The 13,678-nt window shown below is 37.4% G+C and overlaps 1 pseudogene; it reads right to left on the bottom strand.

Moving 5' to 3' along the window:
• Positions 1 to 565: 565 nt before the first annotated feature.
• LOC102736204 (flotillin-1-like) lies at positions 566 to 1,585 on the bottom strand (annotated as a pseudogene).
• Between the last annotated feature and the right edge of the window lie 12,093 nt (positions 1,586 to 13,678).

Below are 13,678 nucleotides of genomic sequence, written 5' to 3' on the forward strand. Positions count from 1 at the left end.
TTCAATTCTTTAGTGGAAAAATAGGCCCTATCTCACACCAAGACTTGCAAAATTAGGGAGGGGGGAGGGTTCCCCTCCAAAATAGTATATTTGCATCATGTTGAACAGCCTCAAATGTTTTGTTTTTCTTTTATGTTACTCAATGGAGATTACATTAGTTACAAATAATTTACCAGATTTTTTAAAACTTATCAACAGCAATTTATTTGACAAGAGAAGTTGAGAACCTCCAGGCCATCCCTCAGTCATGGTCAGGAAAGAATTCTAGACAACAGGCTCAGACAGTCGAATTTAATTAGGAAGTAAAGTAAGTTGGGGGTGGAATCGGATAATCAGAAGACTGGCATGGGACCCCAGGGGGACTGGCCACCGTTGCCATATAAGGGTGGGAAGGAGAACCACCCTTCCTTTCCAAGGCAAGGTACAGATTATTTGGCAAGGAGACATGATGGGTGGATCCCCACTGTCAAAGAACATGCTCAGGAAGGCCACTGAAGTCTATGCAACATGGGGATGATTCAGGCCACTTGAACCATGGAGCTAAGCACTGGGGAAGGTCGAGGGTTCAGGCTGTTGGCAGAAGCTTGTGGTTCACCTGGGATGCTTTAGGTCTGTGCATCTCTGCATGTTCTCAAGGAGGCAGCTTAGGATGTCTGCTGCTTCCTGGGGCATTTTGGCCAATCCCTACAGCCCCCGCTTCCACTGGACACCAGTGTGATCTTATTGGCTAAGGTCAAGGGACTACTGATCCCCTGTGCCACCTGGGGAAGCTCCTCTAGTTGCATGTCCGGCTGAGCAGCTTCCTGGTACAACTGGTATGCTTTTGCCTTCTTGGCTGTCTGGTCAGCCTCCACCCAGCTCTACTGCTTCTTATTTATTTACTTATTTTAGAGAGGGGGGCGGGGGCAGAGAGAATCTTAAGCAGGCTCCATGCCCAGCACAGAGTCTGAAGCGGGCTCAATACTTGGCTCGATCTTACAAACCTGAGATCATGACCCCAAGCCAGAATCAAGAGTAGGACCCTTAACCAACTCAGGCACCCAGGCGCCCCCGGGGTCTCCTGCTTCTATAGCAAAGGCTTTGGATTTCTCGCATATTCGCACACTCATCTTCCACCTCTGGCTGCATAATCAGCTGGGACTTCTCTGCTTTGGCGAGGGCTCCAGCTTGTAGTGCTAGGCTTCTGGGGGCTTCCTCCAGCTCTTTTTCTGGGGTTATTTCCTGCTTCTGCACTGCCACCTGGTGGGCCTGCTCCACCACCCACTCTTGTACCTGCTCCTCCTTGATCTCCTTAGCCTTGGCCGCCTGAAGCTGATAGGTGGCTTAGCCTGTGCCGGGCTCATATTGACCTCAATGTCAAACGTGGCCTTCTTCACTAGTAGTCCCTCTGCACCCTGGCCATCTTCATGCCACTCAGGTACTGAGCCTTTTCCTGCTTGGTTGTGGCCTCCTGGATCCCAGAATCTCTCTTGGCCTCTGATTCCCCCAATCCCAGTAGTTTTTGGACTTGAGCTGTTGGAGCCTTTCCCAAGGAGTGCAGATAGTGTTGATTATTGTGAATGTCCTTCAGGGTGTAACTAACCATACCAGTAGGTCTTAAAGAAATCACAAGAAGTGGTTTTTATTATTGTAATTAAAAAAAAAAAAAAAAAGTGTCTCTTTCTTCTCATTGTTTTGTTCCAGGCAATAAATCCCCCTTTTCACATTACTTTTTCAGTTTTTCTGTTCCTTGCAACTAGAAGCGACTTAATTTAACTAATCTCAAATTTTTGTGTTTATGTCTTTCTTTTTAATTCAGTCAAGGAGGTTTTCTTGTGACAGTTCAACATATTACTGTTTAATCTAGTGAAATGAATACTCTTTATGCCTCAATTGGGGTGCTAAGTTATGTTATATTTTGGACACTCCATGTGTTAGAGAAATCACCACATTTTGGTTTTCTTTGTTTCAGTTTAGTGTAGGAGAAAAACCTTACACAATAAAAATGATCTGTTTTTCATTCTTTCTTTTTGTACCTTTATATAAAATAACCACACCTTTCAGAATGAAAAAACCCATATCCCTCCTCTCTCTACACTCATCTTGTATAGAGAAGGCTGTCAGTCTCGACAACGTGTAACAGTAGTGGATTTGAAGGGGCCAAGACAGATCATTAATTGATGATAATTATAATGAACTTTTGTATATAATTAGCACAACTTCATAAAAATCTGGGAGTAATTACTCCAATCTAAAAAAATAGAAGTCAAAAAGCACATGAAGGTAGTCAATGAGAAAGGAAGATTATTCTTTTAAGTTTATCGATTTCATATGCAGAGGCTATGCTATACATCTTAGAAATAGTACTTGAGAGATAATTAATATAAAACATTGTTCTCTTGTTCATAACTGGTTATGATCTTTGGGGTCTAGAAATTTTTCTTTGGAATAATAGGTTAAGTGGGAAGACATTAAACTGATACTTTTTATTCAAAATTTCTGTCTGCTAACTATATTATAAATACATCATTTTTATATGTTTATTGCAGTATCTGCTATTACCAAAACAAACAAAAAACTCATGAGTAGGTACTAAGGGGATGGGATACTACAGAGTAATGTGTACTGGGAGTTTCCTGCACCTACATTTACTAATGGAACAGATAGATATCTATAGTGATTGAAATTATGAAAGTCATTAAGGGCATTTATTTAAACCAGAAAAATCAAAGTGTATTATCATATTACGATTTCTATGGTCCCAATAATATGAATGCCTATTGATCAAATATCTTGGTCATTTAATAATCATTGTTTTGCCTTTTTATTGACACAAAAATATCCACATGTGTTATTTGATAGCAGAAATGACACTAATTTGAATATCCACAAAACAGCCAGAAACAGAATTCAGGCAAACAAAATATAGCTCCCTGTGATAATAATTATGCTACCATAATTCCCAATAGCCCGAGGCCGCTTTTGGATAACATGCAGAAATAATCCATTCGAACAATTTCCAAATTAGCATACAAATCAACTTTTAACAAAAGACCTGCCATCATAATAGATCAGATAATAGCCCACACTGGGACTTTTTTTGCCCCACTTTCAGTCAGAACATATGACTAAACTTTTCCTGTTGCAAGGAAGATGCTGTGAATTTAATCAAGGGCCACAGTATTACAACACAGTACTGTGGCTCAATTCTAACTCATTACAGTTTACTTCAAAGAAAATGTGGACATTGGTCCTGGGGTTGATTAGACTGGGTCAAGCTGGGAAGGCATTTTAATTACTCACCATTTGATTTAGCTTCCTTTCTTGGTGGTCAGAAGTTAGTAACAATAACATTAGCAATAATAAGAGTAATAAAAATTCAGTATTGGCTATACTAGAACAAATACAATATTTTTTCAATATTGTGCTTATGATTTACACAATAAGAGGCTAAATATAAAATGCATTAGAGACAATGTATACTACGGTATAAGAAAAAAATTAAGATGTGACATTATTTTTTATTAGGAACCAAATGCTAGAACTAAGAAGAAAAGAAACTCACTCTTATTTAATAAGACTTCTAGGTAAAATATGACTATGAATAATGTTTCTTGATTGAAGTAATGTATATAATACATATTATTATTAGAAAATAGTTATTTTACAACCAAATGAGATAAAACTTTTTTTTGCCATTCTTTAAATAGCAACAATTCAGTGTTCTAATATAAACACTTTGCTTTGACATATTTCATCAGAAAAAGACAAAAAAAAACCAAAAAACAAAAAAAACTAAAGACAAAAACAAAACAAAACAAAAAACACTCATGGTGACTCTATCTATCTTAGTGAGCACTGAGTAATTTATAGAATTGTTGATTCATTATGTTTGTACACCTGAAATTAATATACCATAGTATGCTAATTATACAACAATAAAAAAGAAGGAAAAAAACACACACTCAAAAACTCACTGCAGTTATATACTTCCATCATGCATCATGAATGGCATCATTAATAACTATGTAAGGCTGGGCGCAGGTAGCCTGGCTGGTCAAAAATTAAAGCATGTACTATCAATACATAGGAGTTTGTAAGGTCAACAAAACACACTTTTTTTTTTTTTTACAAGAATGTATGGATGGGAAAATAAGATCTCTGAGTGCACTTTCTTTCCTATATATTTTTTTAAATTTAAGATGTATAGATATACATACAAACCTCTACAGTTTGATATGCTATTATATATTTAATTTATACATAAATATGCCATTGAGCTCTAACAAAGCAGTCTAATAATGACTTCTAATTCCCCTCACATGAAAAAAGTCTAATAAACTGTGCTTTGATATATTTCCTCTTTTTGTAGAATAGAAAATTCTGACAGCCTATCATGCTTCTACCTAAAATAACTAGAAAAGCTGTCGAAACATAGATATGATCTGTTTGAAGGCAGCAAAGAGCTAACTGTGCCAATCAGAATTAGAGGGGCAAAAGGCACAGAGCAGGAGAAATCTTGGCATAGTCACTTACCTCCTATAGCTACTTCTACTCTAAGAGAATTCTCTAATGCTGATTAGAGCAGGAGATTGAAGATCCAGATGATAGCCCAGGGAGTAGCACTGTGACTAAACAAAGATGCTAGATGAATTTCTGGGGGAGACTTCAAAGGCATAGCTGGTTTCCATCTTAATACATTTGCTGAATACTGGAATTGCCTGAGATTTATGACTAAAATCATCAGCAAAAGGTCTCTGATAAGCAAACAGAACATTTTTGGAAGCTTTATTAGGCAAATATTAGAGTTCAAAAACCATTAGAGTAATGGGCCCACAAAATAAAAGAGGATTATAGTTGAAAACTCTGGAAACCCAAGGGCAAATCCAAAGTAAACCTAAATTTATAGGGATTTCAATACAGCCTCAACTGAAGACAGTCCATAATTAATGAGAATAGCCATCCTAAAAGAAGGAAAGATTAATTATTTCCAAAGGAGGATAACATTGTCTGAAGATTATAAAATTTTTCTATTTTCAAAATGTCTAGTATTGTCAAACTTTACTAGACTCACAAATATACACACATATAAACACTAACACAAAATGTACCACTTGACTCGAAATCAAAGAAAAAAAAAATAGAATTATACCCACAGGTGATCCATGTATTGAGGCTACCTAATAAAGAGTAAACTAATCACAATTAGTAGTTTCTATAATATACAGAAAATTATTAGAAAATAGAAAAAAATGCATGGAAGATTTAACAGTGAATTGGAATCTGACAAAATGATTTTTATTTTTATTTATTTTTTTAAGATTTTTTTTTTTTAATTTATTTGAGAGAGAGAGAATGAGAGAAAGCACATGAGAGGGGGGAGGGTCAGAGGGAGAAGCAGACTCCCCGCTGAGCAGGGAGCCCGATGTGGGACTCGATCCCGGGACTCCAGGATCATGACCCGAGCTGAAGGCAGTCGCTTAACCAACTGAGCCACCCAGGCGCCCCTGACAAAATGATTTTTAAAAATCTATATGTTCTAGGACATATCGAATTAAGAACTCTAACAGTAATTTAACAGGTTGTATAGAGCCCCCCCCCAAAAAAAAATGTGAACTGGGAGATAGGCCACTTGAAAGTATCCAAATGGAAGCATAGGCATAGAAAGGAGAGAGGACAGACATCGTTTTTGCAAAATAAATGTTACTCTTCAGCTGCATTTTTGTTAACAGGTATTTTAGTTCCTCATTCCAACTCTCAATTTAACTGATACTTGGTGGTTATGAAGGATCTAATCCGACTGTACAAAATTTTCCTTTTTGTGCGTTTTTTCCACATGGCCTTCAATGAAATATTTATATTGATATTAAGACATATAACCCAATGAAACACATAGAGGCACAATCCTTTGTTCCAAATGCTTACTTCTTTCTCAGGTGCTATTTTGGTCTCAGGTCCTTCTTTCTCAGGTGCTTATTTTTCTATAAGCAGCACCTGAGGTAGAGCTATGTCTTCTAGGACCCATTTGAAGTCACTTGGGGCTACTGCCAACTATTTCCTGAAACTTTTCCTCCAAGACTCTTTTCCGAAGTTATCTTTAAATAATTTCTTTCTTTCTTTCTTTCTTTCTTTCTTTCTTTCTTTCTTTCTTTCTTTCTTTCTTTCTTTCTTTCTTTCTTCTTTCTTTTCTTTTTCTTTTCTTTCTTTCTCTTTCTTTCTTCCTTCCTTTCTTTCTTTCTTTCTTTCTTTCTTTCTTTCTTTCTTTTCTTTCTTTCTTCTTCATCTTCCTCTAGTAAGCTCTACACCTATCATGGAGGCCTGAACTCACAACCCTGAGATCAAGACCTGAGCTGAGATCAAGAGTTTGATGCTTATGTGCCTGAGACACCCAGGCACCCCATTTCTTTATTATTTTTGAACAGCATTTTACTGCATTAGCAGCTTTAGTTTGTGACTAAGGAATGTATTGTTCTATTGATATGATACAGCCCAAGCACCTCTATGGCTTATCATTTCATATATCCAAATAGCAACCTCCAAGAATTAGAGGGCAATCTCCTTTTGAATTCTAAATCCCATCTGAATCAGCAACTGCGTTTTTTTTTTTTTCTTCCTTTTCTTTTCTTTTCTGGAGTTGGAGGAAGCTACATAGCCAAATGTAATTCTCCCCTCATATTCTCCACAGAAATGTCTATGATTGTGTTCCCCTTGGAGAACTGCTTTAATTTATCCAATTAAGGAGGGTCCATTTGCTTGGCAATAAGAAAGGATCTTCGGTCATGTCATTTGATTTTAAATACCCAAATATCACCCCTGGGGACAATTTTCTAGGTGTCCTTGTACAACCATATATGCTTCCCGCAATTCTGCCTATTTTCAAGTCTCACTTTTTAACTTCTGAAGGCAAAATGGCAATAAATTTCCAACTGAAATCTGGAAATGAGATTTGGAAGATTCCATTGGTAAGCTAGCTTGCTTTTTCTTTCTTTCTTTTTTTTTTTTTTTGAGAAACTTGGAAGTTTTGGTCCAGTCAGCAAACAAGATAGTGAAATTCTTTTGCGGTTCTATTGGTTTCAAGAGGGAGGGTGCAAACAGCTCACAGATAAGATAATGGCCACCTACAATCCTTGATGACACATTCCTGCATTAGCATCATATCTCCTTAATGGCACCTCTGGTACTGCAACTCTTTCAAACAATTCTTTTTGTTCTGAGCCCCAGACAAATTCAGATTCATTTCTGGTAACTTTTTGTATAGATGTTAACAGGATACGTGATGTATATGTGTCCACCAAAATCTGACAAGTTTCATATAGTGTTGTAGTACTTTATTGTTAGAAGGATGCGGCGGTACATCTGTATATCGTATTGTCTGTGGAATGTCTTTTGTGGGCCATGCTCAAGCTATTCTAATAATGTGGCGGAATCATTTAGGTCCTGTACTTCAGATGGTATTACTTATGTATCCCAATATATAGTGTATATATGCTGTAACATTCAGTCATATATGCTATTCCATTTTCAAAATTTCTTGGCTATCTCTTCTGCAAAAGATAATGCTATGATATAATCAATGTAATGAATTCGGTCTATATTCTCATATCATCAAGCTGTAACAGTACACTGGAAAATTCAGACACTCTAAGGAAAGAATAGTGAATGAACTCAACCAAAAGGTAGGGGTGGGGGGAGGAAAGGAAAGGAAAGAAAAAAAGAAGAGTATGTGCTTAGCTTTCTTCAAAATTGAGATAGAACATAAAAGGAAACCTTAGCCAACTCTATGACAGCCTAACAGTCAGTTTTATACTTTAGCCTGTCATCATACCTGACAGCAGATGCTATTAGAGAAAGTACGTAATTCATGCCATCAGAGTGAACATTTACTTTCAGGAACTATTTAGTTTTCTTAGAGGCCAGTGGGGACTCTTGCAAGTGGAGATATTTTGGGTCTAGTATGCCTATTTCTGCCATCCTTTCATCAAATATAAAATTTCTGCTTTCTAAAGTTCCTAAAGTTTCTATTTAGCATAACAATAAAACAAAGTCCAGACTTGCCCAACGTCCAACTATAAGCCATCAATGATAGTTGCTCCCATTTATGGTCTCTTTCATTCCAATTATGCATCTTGTACCATTCAATCATACAGGTTAATCTATAGTTTCACCATAACACTGCTGCCAGAGTGTGAATTTACCTTCCAGGTTCCATTTTAGTATATTTTTCCAGTATATTGTGCATCAAAATCTGTTTCTCCCAAAATTTGTGTTTTCTACCCCGGGCTATTTAACTTTAACTATAGCATTCAGCCTTGGAACCCCTGCTGGAGATTTGGTGCAATGATATTCTTCCTCAAATCATTCATCTTCTACCACTAGCAGCATTAGCACAGAAGGATTGAGTTTATTCAGTACCCTGGTCTAATATCTTGGCGTTTTTTTGTTTGTTTGTTTTAATCTCCTTTAGCATTATTGGAATTAAGTGCATCCAACAAGATGAAGGGTCCATATCTGACAGGTTCCTTTAGCTGCTGTGGCACCTGGCCAGAGGTTGGTTTTCCTCCACTCAGCGGGCAACGATGTGCCACTAGCTTTTTGCAGCAACCACGTCAGTCTTCTCTTTTTTAATTACCCCATAATTGATTCAATCTTACATTGCCACTCAGTTTACTTTCTTATTTCTATTATTAATATTTTTATGTCAGCCATCCTCCTTCTTTTGAATGATTCAAACTTTGTTAATACCATTAAAGACCTTACTTGCATAGTGGCAGGTTCGCCCACGTTCCAGTATGGTCTCTTGTGCTCTTAAAAGGAGAGTTGAATCAAGGTTCTTGCATGGGATGATGGCAACCTGTATCTTCGTTTCTACCATCGGTTAGGTCATGCGCATATCATTTGACTTGCCTCTTTACTCATCACTGTATATTCCATCTTATGTGTCACTGGTACCTTTAACTGTTTTTAACAACTGTGACAAGTTGCCACAAATTTAGCAGCTTAAAACAATTTAATTTTATTATCTTGTATTCTTAGAAGCCAAATGACAAAAATGGGTTGTATGGGGCTAAAATTAAGATGTCAGCAGAGCTATATTCCTTCAAGGGGCTCTAGAGAAGAATCCATTTACTGCCCTTTCAGTCTCCGGAGGCTGCCTGCATTTCTTGGCTCCTGGCCACTTCACTCCAACCAACTTCTGCTTCTACCGTCTTTCCTTCTCTGACCCTGAACCTCCTGCTTTCCTCTTGTAAGCACTCCTGTGATTACATTGTGCCCACTCAGATAATTCAGGAAAATCTCAAGGTCCTTAACTTAATTATATCTGTGGATTCTTTTGCCATACAAAGTAGCATATACACAGATTTTGGGGACTAAGACAGCATGTTGGAAGGGGGTTTTATTTTTCTTGCCACAGTTTCAAATATGTTTCGACTACTTTGATTTTGTTTACTTTGCCTCTTATATCAGTGGAAGTACTACACTTAGGGATGGATGGCAACCAGAAAATGATATTTCATAGCCACTTCCTACTTTCTATGCTTCTCCCCCACCCTTTGTAATCTACTCTGCAATGTCCATTCTGCCTTTTATGCAGCAATGGTCATGGGTTTGGACTGACAACCAGATTCACGAGAAAAAATAGGCTTCTTTCCATATCAAGTTTATTTACCTAAAAGCCAAGAGAGGATATTCTCTTTTTCTGAGCATAAAGGAACCAAAAACAGCATAGCTAAAGTCTATTACTAGTAGTCTCTATTTCCAAAGACCCAGATATTCTGCATTCAAGATGTGTGTAATTATAAGAGATGAACACAATTGAGGAAGAGGTCAGCTCAAAAGAGCCACGGTTTCCCTTCAGTGATTACCCTAGCTGGTCACGTTATTCCCTTAAGGCTATGTGACTAGCTAGCTATAAAATTCTCGAGGGATACATAATAATGTCCATTTTCTAGTGCAGCTGCATCCCATCGTATCCAGTTATTCATTACTTGATAAACAATGCTGACAATGAGATACAGATGCTTAGTTCAGTACAGAGCCCTGGGCTGGATTCTCAGTTATCATTGATCCAATATAATCAAATTCCTAATAGTTCCTTGAGTGAATGTTGCAAGGCGAATTTAATAAAGAATAAAATTATCAGATATCCCTGAGGTTAGAGGAAAGACCACCAAGCTAGGCATCCACCCTTTCTTTTTTGTATCATCCATTGGATTTTGGAAATGCATGTCCTTTACCATTTCAAATATTGGCTTTTTGTATCCTCTCTCCTTGTATTCTTGGATTCCAATTACCCATTTTTAGACTTTCATTGATTTTCACAATTCTTTAGTCTTTTGCCCTTTCCTCCATCTCATATGTTCTACTTTTGCTGTTATTGGCATTGCTTTCATTGGGAGGCAAGGTCTATATTCCCTCGCATTGAATCCGAGGTTGGCCTTATGGACTGCTAAGACCCTTAGAGTCTAAGCTAAAAGCATACTATATGGCTTTTGAATATAAGTCATAAAAAGATTAGCTTCTACCTTCCTCACTCTAAAGGTAGTTGCCCTTGGAACCCAATCACCTTCCTGTGAGGATGTCAACATGGAGAGTCTACATGGATTCACCCAGATAGTAAGTAAATAAGGTCCTTCTCACTGTCAGTCAGCATCTTCCTTCAGACATGTAAATTAGTGAACCTTCAAATGCCTTTATGCTAGGAGTCTTCCAGTAATATCCAAGAACATAATAGATTTTTTAAAGATTTTATTTACTTATTTGAGTGAGAGAGTGAGTGAGCGAGAGAGAGAGCACAAGGTAGGGTTGTGGGGTAGAGAGAGAGGGAGAAGCAGACTTCCCACTGAGCAGGGAGCCTGATTCAAGGCTCAGTCTCAGGACCCTGGGATCATGACCTGAGCCCAAGGCAGACGCTTAATCAACTGAGCTACCCAGGTGCCCCAATAGATTTTTTTTTTTTTTTTTTTTTTTTTTTTTGCTGAGGTGATTTGTTCACAGTTTTAAGGAAAGCTTTGAAATAATTTGCTACGCTGCCATTATAACTATAAAAGGGGATGATAAGGGAATGAAGGACTGGCTGCCTGGACTGGCCAAATGTGTGCTTTATCTAAATATGAAGAATAGTAAATGGGCAATTCTTTGGAAAGGTTTCATACATGTTGGTGAGAATGGGGGCATATGTTGGGGAAATCAGGGGATCATAAAATTCTCTGTCTTTCCTACATCACAAAAATTTGCCGTTCTCTTGCCAGATACAATTACACCAGGCATCAGACTGCACTTACTATCCTGGCAGAGGGAGGTTTCTGCTCAGGACAGTATTTTAATTCCTCAGAATAACACAAGAGTAGGTTGAAGACTGACTTCCCTTTGGAGCCCAAACTAGACTTAATGATATGTGCACCCAAACTCCCAGAGGTAAAGACAATTGCATTAGTATTTTATTTTTCCAACACAAATCCTTCTAGAGGCCAAACCGAAAAGGAAACTCTGGTAAGTCTACTCCTGAAACTTACCCTGTGGGTAGCCAGTATGGATGTCTCAGTCAAAGACTCCCATTCAGAATGTCAAGTCTACATAATAATAGGTAATAAATGGAAAAGGCGGGGTAATTGTCACAGAAAGTAATGAACCCCTAAATGGAAAATGATGCTGAGAAAGGATACCATCACTCTCTTCAAAGAACTCCTATCAGAATAAAAAAATATTCACACTTGTTTCTCTTAGTTGTGGTGCCAATCCATGGCCAATTTCCAAAGACATCCCTGATTTGTTTCCTCTGAGAAGAATTAAATAAATTCAAGCTATGAAATTTACCTGACAAGTATACTTTGATGATTTGAAGGAAAGACATCAATCTGTGTCCTCTGATATTTCACTTGCATACAGCAGTGTGGAAATTTTCATTTGGGTTATATTTTTTTTTATTATTTTTATAATATTGGTTCCCATTCAGCCCAGAGACAAATCTTCCCTCTGAGCTTGACTAGATTTACTCTGACTGGCCTACGACATCTGATGCATGTGTTGTTGTGAATCAGAATGACATTCTGTTCAGGCAATTTCCTAGGTATGAAGGACAACACATTTCCTGGGGGACACAATTCTAACAGGCAAATACATTAACTTAAATTGCTTCAAAGCCACAGTATTCAATAGACATAGCATCTGTAGTAACTTAATCGACACTGGCCCCAATTCACAGGGCGTTGGGAATCTCGGGAACTAGACTGACTGTGTGGATCCAAAGGGAAATTTATTATCTAAAGGTTTGGGCACAATGATGGTGACAAGGTAAGTCCTAGACGGAGACCCTACTGTCATTCACTTCTAGGAAATTGGACATGTTTGGTAGTCAACCTAAAAAGCTGACAAAGCTAAATACAACTATTTCAAAATTAGCACTGCATTAATCTCACTGAAAATCCTGGAGAGGGTGTATACCTTCACTAAAGAAAATATTGTTAATGTGTTAATTACAATGTGCTCTGATGTATTTAAAGGGCATCGCTGGAATCCCAGGATAACGAGGCCAATTTGGTGGAATCCCATAGTCTGCCGATACAATACAAAATCACCACTGTCAGTTGTACTATTTTCTGCTGCACCCTCTTTACCACTGTGCCCCAATTTAAAAGGAACTTAGAGTTCCTAGTACAGTTGGTTAAAATAGTCAGATTAATGATCAACATTGTGTTGACTCCATGTAAGAATGAGTGACCTTCCTTAGTGATATTTGGAAATGTGTGTCAAAGAAAAACATGGTGTTTTTTGCAGGTTAGTTATGGTTATACCCTCAGACAACATGGAACTTAGAGATTACAGAGTAGTGGGCTCTAAGGACTCTCAGGAGATGTACAGTACATGGGAAAGAGCATTTTTGTTTGTTTGTTTTCCAAGAAGAAATAAAACACTGACATTATTATTAACCAAGGTGTGGTGTGTTAATCATTACACTAATACTTCAACAACTCTATAGGGTAAAAGATAAAAAATGTTTTTTTGGTTGAAATGTATAGTTAAATAGGAATGAAAGTATAGAAAATGATCTCCAGAAAAACATACATTTTGTATAGCTGACTTAAAGTTCAAACTGATATAATATACATGGAGCCTAATAACAGAAAAAGGAAGAAATAAATTTAGCTTTGGTAAAGCTACACATAGAGTTAAATACTTCTATCAACATCTGTAGAAATTTGCAAGTAATAATAGATAAAGTTATATGAAAAATAGTCCAGTTGGTAAAGGACTATCAGAAAGCTTATTAGGGTTATGGTCATGTTTAATGTGTTTAACAAGAGAATTCTAATTCTGTAATTTTTTCCCCTTAAGAAGTTTTTGGGGTTTTGTTTTGTTTTTCATTTCTCGATAAGCTGTAGCAAGGATATCAAGGTAATACTTAATGGGTGGTTTAGGGTGGGAGTAAAATTGAAGAAACAGGTTAAAAGAAGTTCTAAGATTTTTATTATAGCCTCCAGATGCATGAAACTTTTGCCTATGTTTGAATACTTGTATAACCTTTACTCATGGAACCACTCAGGGCTGCCCTGTATCTATTTTATCCAAGACAAAGGAGAATCTGAATAAAGACTATATGCCAGACCAAGCACCTGTAATTCTTTGTTGAGATTGTTCATTTAGTGTTGAGTAACTGAGAAGGATAAGTTGCAGTTTGCCTGGGGAATGGAATTGAGTCACA

The sequence above is a fragment of the Leptonychotes weddellii genome, chromosome 3 (genome assembly GCF_054177405.1).
Source record: "Leptonychotes weddellii isolate Sample4059 chromosome 3, ASM5417740v2, whole genome shotgun sequence".
Taxonomy (NCBI): Eukaryota; Metazoa; Chordata; class Mammalia; order Carnivora; family Phocidae; genus Leptonychotes; species Leptonychotes weddellii.